The sequence below is a fragment of the Pelodiscus sinensis genome, chromosome 3 (genome assembly GCF_052426305.1).
Source record: "Pelodiscus sinensis isolate ZL-2025 chromosome 3, ASM5242630v1, whole genome shotgun sequence".
Lineage (NCBI taxonomy): Eukaryota > Metazoa > Chordata > Testudines > Trionychidae > Pelodiscus > Pelodiscus sinensis.
The window spans coordinates 110,961,808-110,974,334 of NC_143054.1; the positions used below are offsets into that span (position 1 = coordinate 110,961,808).

General features: G+C 40.5%; 1 long non-coding RNA gene and 1 other non-coding gene across 2 annotated transcripts; one reads left to right on the forward strand and one right to left on the reverse strand.

The window, feature by feature from the left end:
- Positions 1–194: 194 nt before the first annotated feature.
- LOC142827920 (uncharacterized) lies at positions 195–11,995 on the reverse strand. Its single transcript, XR_012902728.2, has 4 exons — positions 11,458–11,995; positions 9,503–9,608; positions 6,363–6,463; positions 195–773 (listed from the first exon to the last, which is right to left on the reverse strand). It is a non-coding gene; the product is annotated as an uncharacterized LOC142827920 (long non-coding RNA).
- On the forward strand, positions 1,648–1,719 carry TRNAP-AGG (transfer RNA proline (anticodon AGG)). Its single transcript has one exon. It is a non-coding gene; the product is annotated as a tRNA-Pro (tRNA).
- Positions 11,996–12,527: the final 532 nt, after the last annotated feature.

A 12,527-nucleotide genomic window follows, 5' to 3' on the forward strand; every position in this document is an offset into this window, starting at 1 on the left:
CCTGAACAGACAAGACCCCTATTCATAATAGAGACAAACTGAACACATTCTTCAGGGATACATAAGATAAATCTCTGACTATATTAAAAGATACAATGGGCCTGATTCCTGAGTTTGTTATTCCTGTGTAATGTCAGTGTAACTCTGATGTGAAACTGGAAGAATGTAACTGTGAATCATGCCCACTGTGTATTTTAATATAAAGCTACGTAATCATTTGCTCAAGAAGGGCTTTTCAGAGGTTGTTTATAGGGCTTGATAATTCTAGTATAGTATGAAAAGTATACTGTAGTTATTTAGCATAGTTACACAGTACAAAGTTATGTGGAACACCAAGCATAAACTAAGAAAATCTATTCATAATTTTAAATATTTTCCAGTTTGGCAAGGGTGAAGAAAGCTTACAGAGGATGCTTAGTAATATGCATATTTCCATTTGGAATTTTATTTAAAGGTGTGTGCTACCAACTTAATGTGCTTGTGCATGCTAAACCTAAGAGCTTACCAATACTTGACATGCTCCATAGGTGCTGCTGTAGCTCTTCAGTACAGGCTCTGCTTATAGTCATGGGAGGGGTTCTCCCATTGGTATAGTTAATTCACCTTCCTGTGAAGATGTAGCTAGGTTCACAAAAGAAACTGACAACCTAGTGCTCTCCACACTGGTTAGATTGGTTAGGTTAGATTGACTTCATTACATTGCTTAGGGGTGTTGATCTTTCACACTTCTGAGCAACATACCAGGTGACCATAACTTTTGAGTGGAGACTGACCTGAAATTACATAGAAAAAGGCTCATACAACATGCAGGCTGCTGCTTGTTCTAAACACGTCAATTTATGCACCCAAATGGCTATCAACATCCATAAATCAAGTAACTGATTCTCTAGTTATCTTTCTTGGATGTTCAAATTCTTTTTGGCATAAGCTAGTGCATACATGTACAAAAATTACACATATAATTTCAGTTTTGCAACTAGACACACAGTAAACATTGTCTCAGAGGGGTAGCCATGTTAACCTGTGGCAATAGACTACAGAGTTTTTTCCGGGATACCTCTGCCATGTCCAGGGAACACGACCGCTTTTTTGGAACAGTGAAAGGAATAAGGGATATTCTGAAAGAGGATTTTTTTTCTGAAATTTGACCCTGTGTAGACAGGCCACATTTTGGAAAAGCCTCTTCTGAAAAAAAAAGCGGAAAAAGAAATTTGTATATCTTTTTTATGATAAAACTGCAGTCTAGACATAGCCTGTATCAGCAAAAACAATGAGGAGTCCTATGGCAGCTTCAAGATTAATAGATTTATTTGAGCATAAGCTTTTGTGAGTAAAAACCACTTTGTTAGATGCACGGAGTGGAAATCACAGAGGTAGAGATATATATGTGTACATGTATGTACCAGCATAGCAAAAAATGGGAGTAACTTATCAAGTGTAGGCCTACTTTAACAAGGCCAATTGAGTCAGGGTGGATGTGGCTCACTCCCAGGAATAGATGGGGAATTGTGAATACCAAGAGAGATGAAATTGTTTTTGAATAAGTTACCCATGAATTTTGTTAGTCTCTAAGGTGCCATAGGACTCCTCATTGTTTTTGCAGGTACTGACTAACATGGCTACCCCTCTGAGAATTATATTAGGTCTGGCTTGTTGGTCTAGGGGTATGATTCTCGCTTAGGGTGCGAGTGGTCCCGGGTTCAACTCCCGGACAAGCCCTGGTCCTCTCCTGCTTGGGGCCGGCCCGCGCGCTCGGCTGTGGCTCTCCTCTTTACAGAGAAGAGCGACAAGAATGATTAAAGGTCTAGAGAACATGACCTATGAAACCAGGCTTCATGAACTGGGCTTGTTTAGTTTGGAAAAAAGAAGATTAAGGGGGGACATGATAGCGGTTTTCAAATATCTAAAAGGGTGTCACAAGGAGGAAGGAGAAAATTTGTTCCTCTTGGTTTCTGAGGACAGGACAAGGAGTAATGGGCTTAAAGTGCAGCAGGGGAGGTTTAGTTTGGACATTAGGAAAAAATTCCTAACTGTCAGGGTGGTCAAATATTGGAATAAATTGCCAAGGGAGGTGGTGGAATCTCCCTCTCTGGAGATATTTAAGAACAGGTTAGATAGACATCTGTCAGGGATGGTGTAGGTGGAGCTTGGTCCTGCCTTGAGGGCGGGGGGCTGGACTCGATGACCTCTTGAGGTCCCTTCCAGTCCTATTATTCTATGATTCTATGATTCTATGAAACACTGATAAACATAATGTATTAGCAACAAGTAGTCCTGTGGCACATTAGAGACTATACTATATATAGGCAAAACCCACTACCTCAGATGAGCTTGAGTGGAGAAAAAAAGAGGGGATCCTCATAATTGATAACAGAAAAAGAAGGAAGAAAGGGGAAAAAGTACCATTTGTAGTGCAGGTGCTGGTGAGACTAATTGAATGTGCTGGAAGTGTCCCATGGACATATAGCCTCATTAGCACCACCACTACAATTGACAGGTACCCCCTTTTTCATTATAAATTGTGAGGGTCCCCCCTTTTTTTGTCCATTTTAGTTCATCTGAGGTAGTGGGCTTTACCCACAAAATATCATGATTACATATATGAGAGTCCTTTAAGCATCTCAGCAAGATGTGGGAAAGGGTGAACCAGTTGATGTAGCATACCTGGACTTTCAGAAAGTCTTTGACAAGATCCCACATCAAAGGCTTTTAAGCAAAGTAAGCAGAGATAGAAGGAAAGTCCTCTCATGGATCAGTAACTGATTAAAAGACAGAAAACCAAGGATAGGAATAAATGATCAGCTGTTCTTGATTTGATTTTAACAAATAGGGAGGAACTGGCTGAGAATTTGAAAATAGAAGGCATTGAGTGAAAGAGATCATGAAAACAGAGTTGATGATTCTAATGAATGGTAGAAGGGAGAACAGTAAAACAGAGACAATGGATTTCAAGAAGCAGATTTTAGTAAACTCAGAGAACTAGTAGGTAAGATCCCATGGGAAGCAAAACTAAGAGGAAAAACAACTGAAGAGAGTTGGCAATTTTTCAAAGGGACATTATTAAGGGCTCAAAAGCAAACTGTTCCATTGCATAGGAAACATAGAAAGTATGGTAAAAGACCACTTTGGCTGAACTAGGTGATCTTACATGGTCTAAAAATAAAAAAGGGAGTTGTATAAAAAGTGGAAACTAGGTCAAATTACAAAGAATGAATATAAGCAAACAACACAAGTATGCAGGGGCAAGATTAGAAAGGCAAAGGCACAAAATGAGTTCAATCTAGCTAAAGGCATGCAGAGTAACAAGAAGATTTTCTACAAATATATTAGAAGCAAGAAGACAACCAAGGAGAGGATAGGCCCATTAGTCAATGAAGAGGGAGAAACAATAACAGGAACCTTGGAAATGGCAGAGGTGCTTAATGACTTCTTTGTTTCGGTTTTCGTCAAGAAGATAGATGGTGACAGGATGCCTAACACAGTGAATGCTAGTAGAAATGGGGTTTAGAAGATAAAATTTAAGAAAAAGAATAAGTTAAAAATTACTTTAAAAAGTTAAATGTCTGCAGGTCACCAGGGCCTGATGAAATGCATCCTAAAATACTCAAAAAGAATGAGAAGTCCTGTGGCACCTTATAGACTAACAGATTTATTGGAGCATGAGTTTTTGTGGGCAAATACCAACTTTGTCAGATGCATATAGTGGAAATTCCAGAAGTAGATACAGGCATAGGAAAAGAGTTCCAATGTACCTCTGCCATATACATCGGCCAAACTGGACAGTCCCTGTGTAAAAGAATAAATGGACACAAATCAGATATCAGGAATGGTACTATACAAAAACCTGTAGGAAAACATTTCAATCTCCCTGGACACTCAGTAGCAGATTTAAAAGTAGCTATCCTGCAACAAAAAAACTTTAAAAACAGACTTCAAAGAGAAACTGCAGAGCTACAATTCATCTGCAAATTCAGTTTAGGATTAAACAAAGACTGAATGGCTAGCCAACTACAAAAGCAGTTTCTCCTTCCTTGGTGTTCACACCTCCACATCAGCTGCAAGAAGAGGGCCTTCTTCTCTGTGACTGAATTGACCTCATTATTGCTACCCTTTCTCTTGATTGGAACTCTTTTCTTATGCCTGTATATTTATACCTGCCCTCTGGAATTTCCACTAAATGCATCTGATGAAGTGGGTCTTTGCCCACGAAAGCTCATGCTCCAATAAATCTGTTAGTCTAAAAGGTGCCACAGGACTTCTCATTGTTTTTGCAGATTCAGACTAACATGACTACCCCTCTAATAAAATACTCAAGGAGCTGATAAAGGAGGTATCTGAGTCTTTAGCTATCATCTTTGAAAATTCATGGAAGTCAGGAGCGATTAGAAGACTAGAAAAGGGCAAATCTAGTGGCCATCTATAAAAAGGGAAATAAGAACAACCCAGGAAATCACAGATTAACTTTTGTGTTAGGAATTATAATGGAGCAAGTAATTAAGAATTCATCTGCAAACACCTGGAAAATAATAAGGTGATAGTTAACAACTAGCATGGATTTGTAAAGAAGAAACCATGTCAAATTAATCTGATAGCATTTTTTGATAGGATAACAAGTCTTGTTGATAAGGGGGAAGTAGTAAATGTGGTAAATAAACTAGGCAAATATAACCTAGATGGTTTGGGACCAGTTCTGTTCAATATCTTAGTCAATGATGTAGATGATGGCACAAAAGAGTATGATTATTAAGTTTGCAGATGATACCAAGCAGGGAGGGTTTGCAAATGGTTTGGAAGATAGGGTCAAAATTCAAAATCGTGTGGACAGACTAGATAAATGGTCTGAGGTAACCAGGATGAAGTTTAATAAGAACAAATGCAAAGTACGCGACTTAGGAGGGAACAATCAGTTTCACACACACAGAATGGGAAGTGATTATATAGGAAAGAATACTGCTGAAAGGGATTTAAGGATCATAGTGGACCACATGCTAAATATGAGTCAACAGTGTGACATTGTTGCAAAAAAAGCAAACGTGATTCTGGGATGCATTAAGAGGTATGTTCTGAGCAAGACACAAGAAGTCATTTTTCCACTCTACTCTGCACTGATTAGGCCTCAACTGGAGTATTGTGTCCAGTGCTGGGCACCACATGTCAAGAAAGATGTGGAAAAATTGGAGAAGGTCCAGAGAAGAGCCACAAAAATGACTAAAAGGTCTAAGAAAACATGAGCTAAGAGGGAAGACTGAAAGAATTGGGCTTATTTAGTTCAGAAAAGAGAAGACAGAGAGGGGACATGATAGCAGTTTTCAAGTATCTAAAAGGGTGTCACAAGGAGGAGGGAGAAAAATTGTTCTCCTTGCCCTGTGATGATAGGACAAAAAGCAATGGGCTTAAATTTCAGCAAGGGAAGTTTAGGTTGGACATTAGGAACAACTTCCTAACTGTCAGTATGGTTAAACACTGGAATAATTTGCCTAGGGAGGTTGTGGAATCTCCATCACTGGAGATATTCAAGAGCAGGTTAGACAGACATCTATCAGGGATCTAGATAATGCTTGGTCCTGCTGTGAGGGCAGGGGACTGGACTTGAGGATCTCTTGAGGTCCCTTCCAGTTCTAGTGTTCTATGACTGAATGGCCCAGGGGAACTGTCTATGTCCTCATCTATTCCAAGCAGAGACTCAAATCAAGATTTTACACTTGCATCTGCTTCCTACTCTACACTGCTGTACAAGGTGGTTTTGTACCATCTTCAATGTTCACTGTTGGCATAGGGGAAATGGCAAGTGTCACCTTTACACACTCTTCCCCATCATGCTATGCTGTGCACTTAGAGCGAGCAGGTCGTCTCCTTCAGTGTAGATGTACTCAGTCAGCCCTCATGTCAATTTCCAGAATTATTTGGCTGGCAGGATTTTCATGTGATTGGCCAATCTAATGTGGTTCAAAAGACAAACAAACCAGCACACAATACTTCCCATGAACATGGCAGCTTAGACCCTGAGAAGAGGGACATCCTTGTTTTACATTGTTACCTTATCCTACAGAGAGATTGTTTTGCTCATTCCCATTAATGCAGGGTGAGGTGTGTGGAAGGATCAGCCATATTTTTTATCTAGGTGAAAGCTGGGACAGAAGTCAGTAATTTCTGGGTGCAGCAGAGAACGCCTTGTAAGCCTGGCACAAAATGTATATGCCAGTCATGCATAGGGAATTAATTTTCCAGAGAACTGGCACAAACAGAGTACAGGAAGTGAAGATTTGCATTTCCAAAGCTCCTTTCCTTCTCACACAGCTCTCCAACTCCCCTCCTCACAGTTCAAGTTTTAGTTTGGTTTGTGACTACAGCAGCACACTGACCTTTCCCTTGGATAAATCCACCTTCTGTGGATTCTGCATGTGGAGTCTTCTGGGGCCTGCATGGCTCAGCTGGCCACAGATATTTTCAGCTTTGCTCAATTCTGTTTTGGAACATACAAAAACAAATTACTTGCCAATTTGACAAGCTGGCTCTGGCTTGAAGCTGGATTACGAAAGCACTGATCTCCTAAACCACCTTTAAAAAAAGAGTACTTGGAATAATTAAATATATGATTTTCACTTTTGAGATGCAGAATATGAACCCTATTAATGAATGGAAAGAATTATTCCACTGTGTTTTTCTCTTTTATATACAGATGCACACTCTGTTCTAATATTTAAAGTGCACCAGTACATAAACTTATGAGGAAGGGAAAAAAATTCTCCCCCATTATGAGAGAAACATCAACAGCCAATATTCAGGGTACATCTACACTGTGGGGGTTTTCCAGGATACCCCTCTGCTGCGTCCAGGGAACGTGTTTGCTCTTCTGCTTTTTTTTGTGGAAGAGCAAATGCGCTCTTTCGGGGAGCCCTGTATACCTCGTTCTATGAGGAATAAGGGCTTCTCCAAAAGAGGAGGCTTTTCCACCATTTGGCCTCATCTAGACAGGGCCAAACGGTGGAAAAGCCTCTTCCGGAAAAGCAATTGAAGAAAGTTACAGTGTAGATCTAGCCTCAGTGATCAATCATTTTGAGAGAGAACAAAAATATTTTTTAAAAATGATCCTCTCTGTTAAGATCAGAGAATGAATACAATGTGATTTAGAAATCAATAAGTTTGTTATCTAAATATAATTGTTAGAAAGATTCACTGTACAAACAAAGTATATTTGAGGGAGTGGTGTCCTGGAGAGAAAACAACAGGCTAAATTTCAGCTACAATTCCCTCCCCTAAGATATGTGAGTTATTTACCTAAATCAGTGATTGGCAACCTCTGGCCTGCAGGCCGCATGCAGCCTATTGGGGTTCTCTATGTGGCCATTGAGACATTTTGTTTTCAGTTGCTCATGCTCAGAGTTGCCAGATTCCACTTGCTTCTGTTCACAGAGGCTACGTCTAGACTGCAAGCCTCTTTTGAAAAAGAGCATCTAGATTACAATCAGTACTTTCAAAAAAGCAAGATGCTTTTTCAAAAGAGAGCACGCAGGCAGTCTGGATGCTCTCTTCTGAAAAAGCACAGTTTGCATTACATAGCACCTTTTTTCGAAAGAGCACTTTTGAAAAAGGCATTATTCCTCATAAAACGAGGTTTTCAGCGGTCAAAAAAACTGCCGTGTTCTTTCAGTTTACTTTCAAAAGAACATGGCAGCAGTCTAGATGCAGGGGAAGTTAGTCCAGACACACCCTAAGTGATATGTGCATAAAACAAGGGCATGTAAATGAGATGCATGCTGATTACATACAACATTGACTGTGAGAGCCATACCTTCCCTTGTCATCCAGTCAAAGCTCTGCCACAGTTCAATCAGCATATCCTGCAAATTCTAGGTGCACAAGCACAATTAGCAAAACTAGCTTATCCTGGAGACGGTCTTGGTTATGACCATTTTGCAGCTTACTGAAATGAAGGAGGGTCACTCATATGGCCCATTCACTAGCCTAAGTTGCCCATTGCTGTTCTAAATGCAAGACATAGTGTAAAATTTTCCAGAGCAAGTGAGTGATATAAGAACCTGAAGTACTAATTTTGAAAATGTCCTAGGTCTTATGAGCTTAAGTCCCACACACCTTCAATGAGAACTAGGTTCCTAAATTTGTTTGTAAATGGGTTACAGGAGAGGGATCATGTCAGGATTACCTGTTGTGTTCCCTCCTTCTGGGGCATCTGGTATTGGCCACTGTCAGCAGACAGTGTCCTGGGCTAGATGGATCTTTGGTCTGACCCATTATGGCCTGTTTTATGTTTTCAAATGTCTTAGTCACTTTTGAAAAAGTTATCCCTAGTATAAAAGGTTTTATCCCTAGTATAAAAGGTTTTATCCATATTGCATTCTTTCTACATGGGGGGAAAAAACCAGAAGACAAACCTGATTGTGGACTATTTATACTATTCATACTCTTCCCCTGCTGGTTTAATAAGTCAACGATAACCTTCCCGTCCTGGAAACATACATAGATTGGTAGAGTTGACAAGTATTTTATTATGAAGCTAGGCTGCTGACAGTGACAAAGAGGATAGAACCCAAGACAGTTGCATGTCAGGTTCGTTGGTATTGTTGCTCCCCTGCTGAGTCAGGGACTTGCACATCAGCTTCCTGATAGAGGAGAAATCAGGGACATGGAGAGTGGATACATTATCGATAGCACTTTTTTATTCCACTCTATAGCCCAGTCCATCCATGCAAGATGTCACAAAAATATGCAGACTATCCCTTCTTTTCAGGGCCATAGCCAAAAAAATCAATGGCCCAGTCCCAATGAGGAGCTCTGCCTGAAGAGCTGACTCTAGTTAGGAAGACAAAGGAAGGATGCAAACCGTGGGTCCTGTAAAACCCAACTCCATTACAAAACAATATGGCATTTCTTCAAAGACAGAACCCTGCTCACACACTAAGCCCTTTTAAGGCTGAGTCTATACTACCAGCAAGGGTATGTTATTTCCAACTCGCATAGACATACTTGCATTAGCTCTCCTCAGAGCTATCAGAGTAATGCAACTGTGATAGCTCAGGCAGCTAGCTATCCCAAGTACAGACCTGCCTGAACTCCACGGGTATATATCCAGGGCAGCTAATCCATGCAATCATTGCACATACTACCATGGCTACACCACATTTTTTTAAAGACCTGGCTTATAGGAGAGCTAGTGCAAATGTGTGTATAGGAGTTGGCATTGCACCCCTGCTTGTATTGTAGACACAGCCTACATGTAACAGTGTCATCTGGTGATTCCTGCCATAACAGTACACAGCACCCTATGTCATGGAGACATAACATGTGCTGCTCTTCTACAGTATGTTATAAGCCCCATTGCTGAGGATAGTAACGTATGGTGGGAGAGTGAGAAAGCAAAACTGAGTTATGGAGACAATGCAAGTGAGCAAGAAATAACTGAGTACTGTTACAGAATGATTCTAAGTGACATATCTGGTCAATATTATGAAATGCTTTAATCTGTTGAATAATTATGGTCTACCTTTTCCAAGATGGCTAGTACCAACTTGAGATGCCTTGAAGGGCGCTGATTGTCAGAGGCAGGATGATCAGCATTCTGACAACTTTGAAGAGTTCCCATTGGACATCTGAAATTTGAGGCAAAAATATCCTTAGTCACTAAAAAAAAAGTCATGCCTGTGTATTTTAATGAGAATTTGCACTCATCCACCTCAACCACACATGCACACAAAGGAAAACTCAGACTTTGTGGAAAAGCTGAGACTTTGCATATGAGGTGGTCTGATCTTCATCCTGGGACTTTCCCCTTTCCCATTTATCCTAAAGCCAAGGCAACAGAGAGCTCGGTCTATTATGCTGCTCTTCAGTCAGCTGCAAAGTAATATTGGCGAGTGATGAAATGTCATTTGAACCCATCTTGTGAACATCATCTGTGCAATTTTTCTATCTTCTGCTAGTCTGAAGAAGGGAAACCTAAAGGACAATCCACTGTACACTAGTGGATGGACCATCAGGCTTATATAGGCAATTCTGCCCATTGTAAGAGTACAGTAAATTATAGGTTGTTTACTGGCTCACAGCCCCTATTGAATTTAAAAAGAAAGATCAAAGGCAGCTACTACAGCACTCACTTGCTGATGTATTTTGTGTATATTAAAATATCATGTAAAAGTGTAGTGCCAGTGACAAGTTGGGGGTCGGGGTGTCCTTTTATCCACAGCTAAAGGGATTACCAGAGGGATTACCTAAGGGATCATTAGTCTGCTGCTGTGCAGAAATAAAGAAATCCAGCTGAGAGAACGGCTTGGATCATTGCTCTTTGATTAATGATTCATTCTTTGTTTCTTGGAGGTGTGAACACAAGTGCTTTATGTGCCCTTCTCCCACAGAAAAAACCCCCAACTCTGTAAAGACTGGATTTAATTGGCTGGAGCAGGTTCTATAGCACCCAGGGCCTATTTGAATATATATTCCTGCAGAAGTGGGTAATTCAAAATTTCATTTCCCTGGCTTCAATTCTGCTGAATAGCTTTTGCACATTTTTTTAGTGTTCTTAAGGGGGCCAGCACAGCACATGAAATAATTAAGTTGCTTTTTGATGGTAGAACATAAAGAACATCACTTAATAAAGTCAGAACAGCATTTCAATAAAATCCTTTCTTTCCTATTCTTTTAAAACATGGCTTACATGATCTTATTAATAAATAAGTGCCTGGCCACAATAAGCAGGTATTTTACTGTCTGTACTTAAGATACCTAATCCAAATGAATGTTCTACTTTCCCTCTTTAATTAGATTTCCATTTAGCTGTTTCCTAGCTGAAATCCATCTATCTGAAATCTTGCTTTGGAGATGTACTGTGTTGTGTGGTACATGTACTTTTCACAGTGCAAACTTGATGGTTTGTTGTTTTTACACTCATGTGTGCTTTTTATTTTCCAGGCTAAATTAAAAAAACAACAACACACTTTTCCATTAAAAACTAAATAAAGTCATGTGTTCCCATTCTTTACTTCCCTTATTATTCAGTGACTGCAGCAATGGAAAGACAAGAGAATCTCTCAGCCTTACACTGGTCCTGACATAATTTAGAACAATCTCCACTGGCTGGTTATAGCTCACAAAAGCTGTCCATCTGCTGAGGGTGGTCAGCATAACCTTTATACTGTTCTCATGTTCTGGTAACCTTCCATAACAAATTCAACTCCAGCATCACCACTACTTTAGTTGTTGCAGAATGCTGTCCTAAGAGCTAGCTCTGCACCTGTTGAGGACTCACTGGTGCTGTTGGAATCCCCAATTGGGAGACTCATTCACTTACTGGCTCCTCAGGTTGGTGCAAAGTGGTCAGCTCCATGCAGACACTATAACCCATTATATCAAAGAACATCCTAGTCCAGACATTGGAGAGCTTAGCCAGATGGATGATTTGTACAAATATTAGTAATAAGAAAATGCAAAGAGGGTTCCACTCACTGCAGGTGAACCTATGTGATGCTGGGTCTGGAAAATAGCTCTCTCTGTATCTGGTGCCCCCCTTGTGTCAGTTGCTGGTGCTGTGGTTGGTCGGTCTGTCTGTCTCTCTCTCTCTCCCTCCCCCCACTCCTCCAACTATTCCCTCTTTGTGATTCAGCCCACCAGCCAGGTCACTACAGAACTCCTACCCACAAACTTCCCACTTAACAGAGTCCAACCATACAATATTATATATTAATAACCCCAGATATTCTCTCAGACAGTCTTCTCCAAGTTTCCAGATCCTCTGCCACTTAGTGGCTGGCAGGAGGTTCCAATTCAGGGATACTATAACCAGGCAGCAGCCAAGGTCTGCACCTTTCCCCTCTTTGTTGCTGTTTGTTTCCCCAGGAGTTCTTCCTACTAAGCTTTTCTTCCCTGTAACCTCTCTAAGTTTATGCTTCTTTCAAGGCTAGGGTCCCAGAGCTTATTTGCTTTCTACATATCCTCTTCCTCCCTTGCTACTACTATAGAGAGCCCACAGAGCTCCTCTCTGCAACTTTCTGCTTTTAACATTGTGATTTCTTACTTCCATACCTGCTCCTGCCCACCCCAGGTTTCATCTGTGATTAGACCTTGTCAAGTCCAGGTTCATCTCCAGGTGCAGCATATTGCCCACATTAAAGCTCTCATGGCCTAGGGGTGTGTATGTGGACGTCCCATTACAGGGAACATGTTGCTAATACAACAACAACAACAACAACAAAGAACAATTCCAAAATCTTTGTTGATTTCTAAAAGTCAAACTTGACCCACACACTATTGTAGGATTCTGAAACATTCAGTTCTATTTTTCCACCTAGCTTTCCTCCTGTCATCAGAAACTGAAGTGTCAAAATAATGTGAATCAGCTTTTCTTTATAGTATTCCAGGCCCGCATCAGCAATGCTTGAAATCTTGCTTTAAAAGCCCTCTCTCCTGAAATTTCTAGACCCAGTTTTGTGAACAGCTTCTGAAATTTTGGGTGCTAATTTGCAACAAAAATAAACTGACCATTTTGGAGTCTTTGCCTGCCTAACACAAAGAATAAT